Below are 13,172 nucleotides of genomic sequence, written 5' to 3'. Positions count from 1 at the left end.
ATAAAACAAAACAGGCTGAATATGTTCCTTTGTCGCTTCTGTCATAGCTTTGAAAAAATAACTGTTAAAATCAAACTGCACTCTTCAAAACTTACACTAAGAATAAGTACAAAGTAAAATTCTTCCTTGCTTTTATAGCAAGTTGATGTGGGTAATTTATCTCGTTCCCCTCTGACTTTTATTTCGTGCAACTGAAAAAAACTGCATTATTTATGAGATGACCCAATATATATATATATATATATATATGTACACACACACACACACACACATAGAATGAGAGAGAAGGAGAGAGTGAGAGACCATGGTGCAGTGTTCAGGTTTGCCAGCTCCTGTTAAACACACAAGCACACATATAGTGTGTGTGTGTGTGTGTGTAGGGTTGCTGGAACAAGCAGGAGGAATAAAACTCAATAGATAAGAGAATGTATTTCCTCTTTGGTTGTAAAGTTAGAAAACTAATTCAAAAGCTAAGATTTCCATGCATTGCACTTGGTTCCTGATTCCTGGATGCAAATTTTGCTGCTGAATATAGGTCTCACTCTCAGTAAGGCCTGTGGATGTGGTAGAGTGTTGCACTCACAACTGCCAGATTGCGGTTTCAATCCCTGTACCAAGCAGTGCATTGTGTTCTTGAGCAAAACACTTCATCTCACATTGCATCAATTCACTCAGCTGCAAATGAGCAAGCATACAAAAGCCCGGGATGTGGTGATCTCAGCCACTTATACACCATGGGGACCAAGTAGCCAGGCTCGATGAATCCTGGGCCATGAGACTCTACTTACATTACTATTCGTATATTACAAAATTAAGAATAATAACAACAACAGCAAACATTGTTTGATGTCTGAAATATTTCTAGATAAGTCTATCCAAAACGTTGACATTTGAAACCTCTTATCAGTTCCTCTTTACACCTTGAGACACAAATCTGACAACTGCACAATTTTATGAAACAATCACAGAGATTTTTCTTGTTTTATTTTATTTATTTATTTATTTTTGTAAGTTATGCGTCAGTATGTAGATCTTAACTCTTACACATACACACACACACAAACACATACAGACACAAACGAACAAACACACACACAAATGAGCAAGTACACACACACACACACGCATGCAAACACATACATACACTATACTTACACATACAAACTTTCCTGATTTTATGATTGAATTGATAAACATTAAGAAGAATTTGATATTGAGGTACTTCAAGATTCACACTATTACAAACATCACTGGCTTTACACACGCACACACACACATATATATATATATTACTCTTTAACAATAATAACATTGACAGTTGACAGTGACTTTGAAGTTTTGGCCTGCCAAACCATCATCAGATTGTCCAATGATGGCTTAGCTGGCCAAAACAATATTATTCCAGTTAAAGAATAATAAATTTGTACTCTGCCAAAGAATGGAGTAATCCTTGAGATAAATGTATAAAACTGTTTTTATTATGTGGCTGACGCTGGTGTCACGTGACTGGCACGTAAAAAGGAACATGTATCATACACCAAAATGAAGCTGGTCCTCTGTGGATCACATCCCTACTTCTCAACATAGTCACCGTTTCTCTCAATAGCAATGTTCCACCTTCAAATGAGAGCATGTATCCCTGCCCCGTAAAATTCTGTTGACTGTTCTTTGAGCCACTTCTCTACAATTTTCAATTCCTTCTCACTGGAATAATGTTTGCCTCTCAAACCCTCTTTCATGGGGCTGAAGAGATGATAGTCCAGTGACGAGGAAGTGAAAACTGTAGTGAAGAATTTTTAAACCCAAACCAAACATGAACAAAGGAGATCTACTGTGAGCAGCTTGAGAGGCTTAAGTCAGCGCCAGCAGAAAAACGACCATCTTTGATTTCAAGACGAAAGGTGTTCTTCCATCAGGATAATGCTTGGCCACATACAGCGAGGATGACATTCCAAAGGCTGGAGCAGTTTGAATGGGAAACGATGCCCCATCCACAATATTCGCCAAGCATTGCCCCATCTCATTATCATTTATTCTGCAGTCTTCAAAATCATTTGGATGGGGAAAATATGAATTCTGTAGACGAGGTCAGAACAGTACTGGAAGAGTGTTTTTCGTTACGGACAAGTGAATTTTGGAAGAGGGACCTTACTAGTCTACCAGATAGAGGGAAGAGTATTGTAGAAAATGAAGGAGAGTATATTTTAGATTAAAAAAGAACTTTATTTATCTTAATTTTGAAAAATAAAAGATGTATAAAAAAAACTGCATTATTTATGGGATGATCCAATAGTATAGAAAATGTAGTTCAGCAAATTCCATCTGACCCAGCAAGCATGGAAAAGTGGACGGTAAAGGATGACGACAACGACAGCCATGCCTGCCCCCATGTTATGATTGTATAGCCACAATCAATATTTGTTATGCATCTGGGATAGCTGTGGAAATACGTACGTAAAACCCTACACGTCATTCATGCTTTCAATATGAAGATAAAAAAAAATTACTCATGCGTAACAGTATCGGCTGATTTTTATTCAATTGGTTATTTTTAACTGCTGAATACTGTTGTTATTGCTCACAACACAACTGTGAAACAGATTTAGAATGCATTTTAATTGGTCACGAAAAGCCAGACAGAGTTATGTGCCTTCCTTACAGGCACAGCACAAGATTCAAATTTATGGCAATCCTTCGGAGATAGTATCACAAAACTGAGAATTAAAATCATTTTGTTTTATCTATTTTTTTGGCAATTTCTGCATTATTTTTTTTTAACCTGAGCAGTGAAACACACAGTTGCACACTCTCACACACATATGTACACCCATTGTCTTTCATGTCCAAAGCCCTCTCATACACACATATATATATACCTAAGAGGTGCAGCAGAATCAGAGGAAGTAGTCATTGTGCGTGTAAGATATACAGGAACTAAAAACATGAAGAACACACTGGAAATACATTTCATTCAATACCCAAAGAGATCTTTAAGGATGGTAGAAAGGTTCCATTACCTAGGGAACCAAATTAGCAGTAGTGGAGGATAGTCTGAAAGCAAAGTTGTTAGAATAAGAGCAGTTGGGCAAAGTTCAGAGAGCTTGGTGAAAAAGGGCCTCTCTCTAAGAGTGAAAGGTTGATTGTTTGATGCCTGTGTGCATACAGTTATGCCACATGGTAGTGAAACATGGGCTGTGACTGCAGAAGATATGCAATGGCTTGACAGAAATGATGGCAGCACGCTTCACTGGATGTGCAGTGTCAGTGTGCGTGTACAACAGAGTGTGTTGTGAACGAAAAATTGAGTGCAAGAGGAATCAGACGTAGTGTAGAAGAGAGAAAACTGAGCTGCTATGGGTATATGATGTATATGGATGAAGACAGCTGTGTAAAGAAGTACCAGTCTCTAGATGTGGAGGGAGTCTGTGGAAGAGGAAGACCTAAGAAGAGGTGGGATGAAGTGGTGAGAAGTGATCTTCAGATGCTGAGCCTCACAAAGGAGATGACAATGGAACCAAGACATTTGGCGATTTGCTGGGTGTGAGAAGACCTGTCCAGCAAAGTAAAATTAAGGTCATAAAGGCATGTCCTCTATGTCCATGCCCCCTTCCCCCACCCCATACACAATCTGGCCTTGGAAAACCTCTCCCCCACATCCCACCTTCCCAACACCTCACCCCCACCCTTGTTCACCACTCTCTGTATTCCCCCTCCCCTCTATCTCCTGCTCTCCCTCACAAACCTACCTTCACACAATATGTCCATGCTGAATCTCTTACCCCACAACATACCCCTTACCGTATTTCCCCACCTACCCTCTAACTGTGCCCGCTCCCTTCCACCTCCCACTCTCCTTGTGCAGTCTTGCAAATTTACCCACCTACTCACCCTATCCAATCCCTGGCTCACTTCGCTACACACCCCTCCCTCTAACTTGGGTGCACTCCCTCTCACATCTTCACCATCCTCTCCCCCTCTCTCTGTCCTCCTCCTCCTACTAAGGTAGCCTTGTATCTCTTCCTCTTCTGCAAGACACCTATTTCTGCCCTTCTCTTCATATTCTAACTTCTCAGCACAGGCCACCATCTTTAATACTGTTCCCCCACGTCCACCTTAGTTGAAGGGGGGGGGGGGGTCTTGTCTTACAAGTCACTTGGGTGGCTTCATTTCTGCTGGTGCCACATAAAGGCCACCAAGTACGCTCTGCAAAGTAGTTGGCACGAGTAAGGCTCTCCAGCCATAGAAACCATGCCAAAGCAGGTGGCAGGAACTGGCTCAGTCTTTCTGCCTAGCCAGCTCCTGTCAAGTTGTCCAACCCATGCCAGCATAGAAAACAGACGCTAAATGATGATGATGATGAGTGGTCACTTTTCCCTCATGCCTTTCCTGTCAGATGTACTTTCTAACCACCGGTATATATTCCTTTCAAAACCAAGCAGAAGAATAGCGTGTTAAATTACTCAACTCAAAGCTTGTCAATGTGTGTCTGTAGGTCGATAGCCATGCGTGAGAACAGGTGTGCTCTCTGACCAGCAACACATGGTTTTTTCACAACATTTGAAAATCTCAGTCATTCAGACATTCCTTGGAGTAAGTAAGACAACCAGGCAATCATATTCTACGAAATTCAACAGAGGGAATCGTTCCTTCTGCTTGATTTTTCCAAGAGCATTTGTATCATCATCATCACCATCATCATCTTTATCATCGTCGTCATCATCATTTTTCTGGTTTGGTTCTACCGTTTGGATTACTTCATCCTCCAAACTTTTATCCACTTTAGAGTCGTTTCTCTACTTCCTTTAACGAGCAAATTAATAATAAACAAACTAAGACAGGAAATGATGACCTAAAATCTGTTATTGTCACTCTTGACTTGTCAACAGTGCCAGGTAAACTTATCCAGGCTGGCAGCAGTATTACTCACCAGCACAAAAAACCAACGACTACAACAATCTCGCTGCTATCAACTTTTTAACAATTACCTGCGGTGCCACAACAACACAACCACTTTAGTCCGCTCCTTCTCTTCTTTCTCCTCCACCTTCCTTTTACAACAGTCAATCTCTTCACTCTTCTTACTCATACTTCTCCTCTTGTTCAACACCAACCCCAATCATCATCATCATCGTTATCATCTTCTTAGTTGTTGTCATTGCCATGTATTATTAATATCATCACCGTCGACTACGTCAATATTTGATATCTGTCAAGTGATAACCGTATCAACGACAGCAACAACAATAACAAAACCGATTACTTAAGCCCAACCAACACTGTAAACAGAATCAAATGCGTTAATCGTTGTTGACATTAACAGAAAGGAAGTGCAGATCGCAAAGACTGACAAAGCAAATAATTCTAACGATTATTAGAGAAATAACATTCTGAAGACGAACACAGCTTATTCTAGCACCAGCACGACACATCACAACATAAAACAGAGGCAACAAGTTTGGACAAAGTTGTTACCGAACATATCTTATAGAACACAAGACACATCAACTTTCTATTCTACTTAATTAAAGACGTAAGTTTTTTTCTTCTTACTGATTTTCGATCCAAACCGCAAGTACTTCTTCTTCTTCTTCTTCTTCTTATTATTATTATTATTATTATTATTATTATTATTATTATTCTTATTATTATTTAGTTTCGATTCCGATGTGACTTTATATATTCCTAACATGTTAACAACTTCCATGAAAAAAAAAAAATTAGGCATAACTACACAAATGTGCTCCACAATATTGTTTCTTCATACCTTTCAGGAAACAAGTAAAACAAAAAAAAAAAATCTATGTCATTTTAATCCGGAGCAAGGCCGGGTATTTCTGCTAGTGTATATATATATATATATATATATATATATATATATATATCATCATCATCATCATCATCGTTTATGTCCGTTTTCCAATGCCGGCATGGGTTGGACGGTTCAACTGGGGTCTGGGAAGCCAAGAGGCTGCACTAGGCTCCAGTCTGATATGGAAGTGTTTCTACAGCTGGATGCTCTTCCTAACGCCAACCACTCCGAGAGTGTAGTGGGTGCTTTTTTACATGCCACTGGCACAGGGGGCCAGAGAGGGCTGGCATCGACCATGATCGGATGGTGATTTTTACGTGCCACCGGCACGGGGATCATATGTATATATATATATATATATATATATATATATATAGTATAGCCCTAACCAAAGTCTTGTGAGTGGATTTGGTAGACAGAAACGGAAAAAAAAACCCCATTATGTGTGTGTGGGGGTCTGCCTTTGTGTCTGAGTTTGTCCCCTACTACAACTTGATAACCTGTGTTGGTTTGTTTACGTCTTAATGATTCAGCAAAAAAAAAAGACCAATAGAATAAGTACGAGGTTTTAAAGAAGTACTGGGGTCGATTCTTTCAACTCAAAATTCTTCAAGACGGTGCCCCAGTATGGCCACAGTCTAATGACTGAAACAAATAGACGATAAAAGAAAAAATGGATCTTTCTTCTGTGAAGTAATCTTTCCAAGACATGTTCAAAATGTTACAAAGCATGGCTATGTGGGTTCAATCCAGGATAGTTTCAAACCTTTCGGATAGTGTCCAAGAAGAAGAGACATTACACAGAAGTTCCTTTTCAGAATCTCTGACAGCTTAGGTTTCCATTCTATTTTTATCATTTATTTGTTTCAGTTAATGGACTGCAGCCATTCTGGAGAACTTCCTTGAAGTGTTTAGTTGACTAAATTGACTCCAGTACTCATTTTAAACCATGTTATTGGTTTCTGTTGCTGGCCTGCTGTTATGGGGATATAAACAAACCAACACCAGTTGTTAAGCATTGGTGAGGGTGTTACAAACAGGAACATAAAGGTACACACACACATACATAGACAAGGGGGTACTGAAAAGTTACTGACTTTGGGTAAAAGAAAATACAGGAGAATCAGTTAATTATGATTTTATTCAATATATTCCCCTCTCAGATTCCCACACATATCGCAGTGGTCCTTCAGTTCATCTAAGCTCTGTATAAGAACTTAGAAGGTTGGTCCTCCAACCACACCCTTCACAATACCCTTAAAGCCAGGAACTTTTCAGCACCCTCCACCACATATATGACAGGCTTCCAACACAGTTTCTACCAAATTAACTCACAAAGCATTGGTCAGTCCGGGGCTATAATAGAAGACGTTTGCTCAAGGTGCGGTGGTGCAGTGGGACTGAACCAGGAATCACCTGGTTGCTGAAACTTATTTAAGTGCTGCCCAAGTTTTACTGATACATAGAATTTCCTGGTTTTATCAGGCTTCCAGACTATGAAGCAATCGTACCTTCCAAGCTGTAGCAAATGAATTTCACTTTAAGTATTATCATAGAGGCCGATCTTCCAGACAGTGAAGAATGGAGTGGCTCCTGTAATTATAGCTGGCATAAGGACTAAGCCATCAGAAAATCCGTATCTGTTAATTGTGGAGCTTGAGTATCTCGAAGTTGATTTTGTGGGCATAAAAACATGCCCTTTGCTGTAAATAATAAAAATTATATGTAAATATAATTATATAAAAAAAAAGTGCCACAATAAAAAAAACCTGCTGCAAATTGCTATAACGTGTTTCTATGCAACTGGCATTAGGGCAACGCCGGGTATCTCTAATAGTTCATATGTGTGTGCATGCATATGAATGTGTGTGTGTGTGTGTGTGTATATGTAAGGGACACCTGATACCCTAAGCACAACCAATTCAAAACGTTTTCTCGACACATCCATTGTCTGCGAAGTGCCGAATATAAAATAATAACGTTAAAAATTCTCTATTCACTCGCGTCATCCCCCACTCCGTAAACTATATTACATATAACTTGCTTTTATTTTTAATTGTATATGTTTAACGCTAAAACAGCAACAGGCAATATGAACAAAGTATTTAATTCTAAGTAGGGCAACATGTTAAAATACTATTTTTTCAATTCTTTCTAATTAATTACATTAGAAAAAAAAAATTGCAATTTATAACTTGCAGCTTGGTAGACCTAATTAGTGGAGGCAACTTGACAGTACACCCCTTCAGAGACACCTTAAGCATAACTCGGTCTGGTTATTTATATACATAAATATATAATCATAAGTTCTGTACATGAACTAGTGAGAAAGTGAAAGGGTACCCACATTTAATACTTTACGAGTTGGTGACAATTATGTTATATACTTCACCCTTCCGCCTTTCAAACTAGTTGACTGGTAGAAAATATGTGAGTGACTGTCTAATTGTATATTCATGCTTGAATGTGGCGGCGGAGAAGCTACGCTTAATTATCTCTCTCTCTCTCTCTCTCTCTCTCTCTCGCATACATACATAATACACACACACACAGCGTTCTTCATTTATACATCGGTCGTATTAAAATATGTACAAAGTCCAGCAGAACGGCACAAGGACTTAGAATCCACACACAGCACGTATACAGACTCTATATAGACATAAATACACACACAAACACGGTGTTACTCTGTGTATCTATCTATCTATCTATCTATCTATCTACACACACACATACACTCAGTCTTTTGTATTTTTACTTGGATGTCTCAGCGAAGGCGGTGTACCAGTCGGGAACGGCCTTGAAGAATTTAATGCAACAAGTCGACACGACACCAGTTCTTATTTTAAGTTTGGTATTTATCCTACTGATCCCATTAAACAAACCAACACCGGTTATCATGAGGTGAAGGTGGGACTCATACAAGGATGCGCGTCCGCCGGCACACACGTATACACAATTTTACATACATATACGACAGGCTTCCATGCAGTTTCCGCCTACTAAATTCAACCACAGTGCATTCGTTAGCTAGAAGACGCTTGCCCAAGGTGCTACTCAATGGAGCTAACCCTAAATCGTATGGGTTTATTTGGACAGCCTAACTGACCTCGTTGGCGTGGCACCTTGGGTGTCTTCTCTCTTACAGACCAAAGCTGATCAGTGCATTGTAAGTGAATTTGTTGGATGGAAAATGTACAGAAGCCTATCGCATGTATGCATGGCATGTGTGCCTCTGTGTTACTAGTTTGGGAAAGACTTCCTTTTGTAACCCCCCCCCCCCCCCTTTTTTTTTTACAGAAACCCCGTTTTCGGGTACGGAGATTACGAATCTGAAAAAAAAATTGGCAATTTTTTTTTTTTTTTCAGATTCATAATATCCGTACCCGAAAACGGGGGTTTCTGTAAAAAAAAATAATAATAAATAAATAAATAAATAATAATAATAAAGTGGGGTTTTGGGGAGGGTACAAAAGGAAGTCTTTCCCTAGTATGGGTTCACGTCCTCATAACAAAGCGATTTGACCAAAATGTGACCGACACAATAAACACCAGCTTTAGGGTCAATTTGATTGGCTGTAAATCCATTAGCGCTGTGTCCCAGCTTGGCCGCAGTCTAATGACAAACAAAAGAGCAAAGAGATTGTCATATATACACATCAATAGGAACAGCTGTGTAAGATGGCAATTTACTAATTTTAGATTTACAAGGGATATAGGTTATCGGCGTTGTTCTGGCTCGGTGGTGCGTAACCTTTTTTTTCTTTCGTGGCTCACATAATCTTAATTATCATTCACGAATGGAAAAACAAAAAAACAAACTAAAACCACGAGGTCAAACTAATAAAACAAAAAAATATGATACCAACATATATATATATATATTCAGTGGCTTCCTTGTTCCTTGCATTCAGGGTATTAAAATTGATATTCTTAAATATACAGAAATAGGTTATTAAATTTATCCGTTTAACCCCAGGTCTGTCCTTATCAAACAGACCTATGATCTGTATATGTATATTTGTATGCATGCATGTGTGTGTTTGGTTGGTACATGTAAATGTTCTGTGATGTATATATTCATATGCATGTATGTGTATATGATCTGTATATAGTACATGCCAGATGAGTCCTTATCAAGCTAAGGCCTATGATCGAAAACAATCAAGTCTACATTTTTTCCCCTTTATAATGAAGTGTTTTATCTGAGGTTACTATTTCTAGCAGGTCGAGCGGCCACGTAGAGACTCCCAATGGCTAGTTTTGAACCAAACCCTTCGTAGAAGCTAGATTATTTTACTTTTACTATGACATACCCTGCCCCACTTTATAATCTTATACATTCAATTGACAAGCATGTGTGCATATTGTGCGTATACTAGTTGACAAGCCGTTTTTATTTCCTTTCTCGTTCAATAAACCTCTAAGTACTTTCGTGGTGACGTAGTAATTTTTGTCATTGTAAGGACTTTTGGGATATTTCGTTAGTTTTGTCATTGTCGGCAGTGTTACAGTGAAGTTTGGACTCTGTTTATTGTCTCTGTCGTTCCCTCTCTCATCCGCCAAGTAAGTTGAGGAATTTTCTTAAAGTGTGTAGGAGTGCTCTCTCTCTTCCTTTCTCTCTCCCCTTCTTTCTCTCTCTCCCCCTCTCTCTTTCTACAATACACGTCGAAATTAATTAACACTACTATAAGACATCATTTCAAAGTTTTTAAATAAGTATTTCCAAGTAACTGCAGCGACTACAATACAACCCAACTAAAAAGTTTAGCCGTCCAAACGACAATTTATTGCCATCTTTATCCATCGTATTTGTTTCCTCATAACTTTATTAATAATGCATATTTTCCAATGGAATCTTGTACAGTTACTTTTTTCTCTGAATAAAAATAATTAAAAAGAAACAATTTCATCTACATCTTCATAAACGTAACTACAAAATTTCATTTAAAATATTAAATCAATAAGGGAGCCCACTGCGTGTTCATTGACCCTGCTAGAAATAGTAGCCAAATCTTTCTCAAATCGTACTCAACTTTTCTTCAAAAAAAAATTACACAGAGGACAATATACAAGTAAAACTGGAGAGTCACAGTTGTAACGTCGTTGACGAGGTCATATGCCTGTAAAACTGACATGGGGCAAAGCAATAATAAATAACCTTAGACATTGCTGTTTAGATCGGAGTTTCTTTCGGAGATTTGAAAAAGAAAATGTCTGTTGAAATTCTAAGTTGTACGTTGTAGTCATATCAAATTCTCTATTGATTTCGTTTGATTAGTCACAAGGCTAACTTTTTTCTGTTGTGGTTATAGTTATTTTCTATTCTGTGCCCACCCACATATTGTCCGATGACACACACACACACGCATATTGTCCGAAGAATAATAAATTTGTACTCTACAAAAGTATGGAGTCACCCATCAGATTAATGTAAAAGAGTTTTCGGAACATAAAAACCAACATTAATAAATAAATAGATGTATCTCTCTCTCTCTCTCTCTCTCTCTCTCTCTCTATATATATATATATATATATATATATATATATATATATATATATATATATATATATATATATATATATATATATATATATATACTTTATTGAAAAGCAACAGAAATATCACAAAAACTGTTATTCAAAGTTTCACGTTCCCGTTCGTCGGACAGTTTTGTTAGATTCTAAACAAAACTGTCCGACGAACGGGAACGTGAAACTCTGAGTAACAGTTTTTGCGATATTTCTGCTGCTTTTCAATAAAGCATATTACTCTACCTCTGGTATTTGAGTACTCTTTTTTTTCCCTTCTTGTTTCGCATATATGTGCTTACTCCGGTATATATATATATATATATATATATATATATATATATATATATATATATTAGCCGTTAAACGAGTACAAATATGTTCTTTTGGATGTACAAACGAGAGGTGGACGAAATTCAAGGAAGTATTCAATTTATGCAGTCGAGTTTATTAGGTGCGATTTTTCAGGCAACAAGTTTATGAAATAATGAGTAGCGACGGTCTGAGTTTGTCAGCTTTGGACGGACATATGCATAGGTGTTGGCTGGGAAACAATTGTATAGTTACACCCTTACATACAGACATAGATACAAACATACGTAACTCAGAGAAAAGTTCAAGGAAAATTTACAAGCAATTTTAAAAGTCTAGTCTGCGACATGATTCCTTAGTAAAGGCAGATCACTGACGGGGGGTGGGGAACTCCGAGAAACCATTTATAATGAATCTACTGCCTCAAAAATTTCTTCATTCATTCATACACATACACGCACAATTCCTCGGCACATTTACACGTATATATACATAACGTGTGGGTGAGAGAGAGAGTGTGTGTGTGTAATAAGTCACCAGTCGAGTCATAGAACGAAATCCCTTTTGTTTCTGAATTAGGCACAGATTTCGAGGGGAGGGGTTTAATCAATACCCTTTGCCATTACTTGGTTGGTACTTTTCTTTATCGATCCAGCTTGTATTTGAACTTAGAACATAAAGAACTGGAAGAAATTCCACAAAGCATTTCCTCGACGCTGTAACAAATCTGCCGGCGAAGCACGAAAGTCAAAACTGTTTTCAACATTCGGGTCGACAAGGAAGTCTCTACGTGGTCGCTCGACCTGTTAGAAATAACAACTAAATCTCCTCGTAAATCCCGTCTTACTACTTTAAAAAGAAAAAAACATGTTGTATAATGTAATACTAGATATTGTATGTCTGAAATAAGACGAGATGGTCACAATTGGAGCGACTTCGACCACATGTCCGCTTGATCGTGGCTAATACTCTGTCTCATTGTCATTCAATTGAAATTTACACTTCTTTTCCCTTCTTTACTCATAACCTTCTCCTCCTCTTTCCCTATATGTCCTCCCACTGCGCCTCCCCTCTTCCTCCTTTGTCATCATCGTAGGTGTGGTCGTCTTCGTGCTTTTGGCAACACGTCAATTTGTGTGTGTGTGTGTGTGTGTGTGTAAAGCGTATCTTGTTTTACTCACCGGACTGCGCCCATGATGGAGTATCAACTCGAAAGGTTTAGTCGAACAAGCTGACACAAGGTTGTCAAGCGGTTGAAGTAGGGCGGGGGGGGGGGGCAAAGACAAACACCCATACATCTCTACAATTGCTCACAGCTTTCGTCTACCAAATCCACTCACAGGTATTGGCAGCCAATAGTAAAAGATATTTGCCGAAGGTGCCGTCCCGTGGAACCGAACCAAAAACCCCGTAGTTGAAAAGCGAGAGTCTTAACCACACAGCCATGCCTCTATCTATCTATCTATCTATCTATCTATCTATCTATCTATCTATCTGTCTGTCTGTCTATCTATCTATC

The 13,172-nt window shown here is 38.5% G+C and overlaps 1 protein-coding gene and 1 long non-coding RNA gene across 6 annotated transcripts in view; one reads left to right on the top strand and one right to left on the bottom strand.

Moving 5' to 3' along the window:
- The first annotated feature begins 4,239 nt into the window (after positions 1 to 4,239).
- Positions 4,240 to 13,172, top strand: part of LOC106872564 (ADP-ribosylation factor 1-like 2) — a 37,416-nt gene continuing 28,483 nt past the window's right edge. The window contains exon 1 of one of the 4 annotated variants that reach the window (XM_089356950.1): positions 4,240 to 5,568. The gene's annotated coding sequence lies outside the window, so the exon portion shown is untranslated. Of the gene's footprint in view, positions 5,573 to 10,304; positions 10,376 to 13,172 lie in introns of those variants that run through there. The other 3 variants (XM_089356951.1, XM_089356949.1, XM_014919593.3) reach the window with 3 other exon arrangements.
- On the bottom strand, positions 7,210 to 12,925 carry LOC128248683 (uncharacterized). 2 transcript variants are annotated; one of them, XR_016243008.1, is made up of 2 exons: positions 12,835 to 12,925; positions 7,210 to 7,512 (listed from the first exon to the last, which is right to left on the bottom strand). It is a non-coding gene; the product is annotated as an uncharacterized LOC128248683 (long non-coding RNA). The 2 variants fall into 2 exon arrangements; XR_008264838.2 differs by lacking the exon at positions 12,835 to 12,925 and adding an exon at positions 8,157 to 8,295 and having other exon boundaries at positions 7,375 to 7,512.

The sequence above is a fragment of the Octopus bimaculoides genome, chromosome 9 (genome assembly GCF_046866305.1).
Source record: "Octopus bimaculoides isolate indiv1 chromosome 9, ASM4686630v1, whole genome shotgun sequence".
Taxonomy (NCBI): Eukaryota; Metazoa; Mollusca; class Cephalopoda; order Octopoda; family Octopodidae; genus Octopus; species Octopus bimaculoides.
Note: the sequence above shows the minus strand (reverse complement) of the source record. Positions and strands in the feature narration are given on the sequence as shown.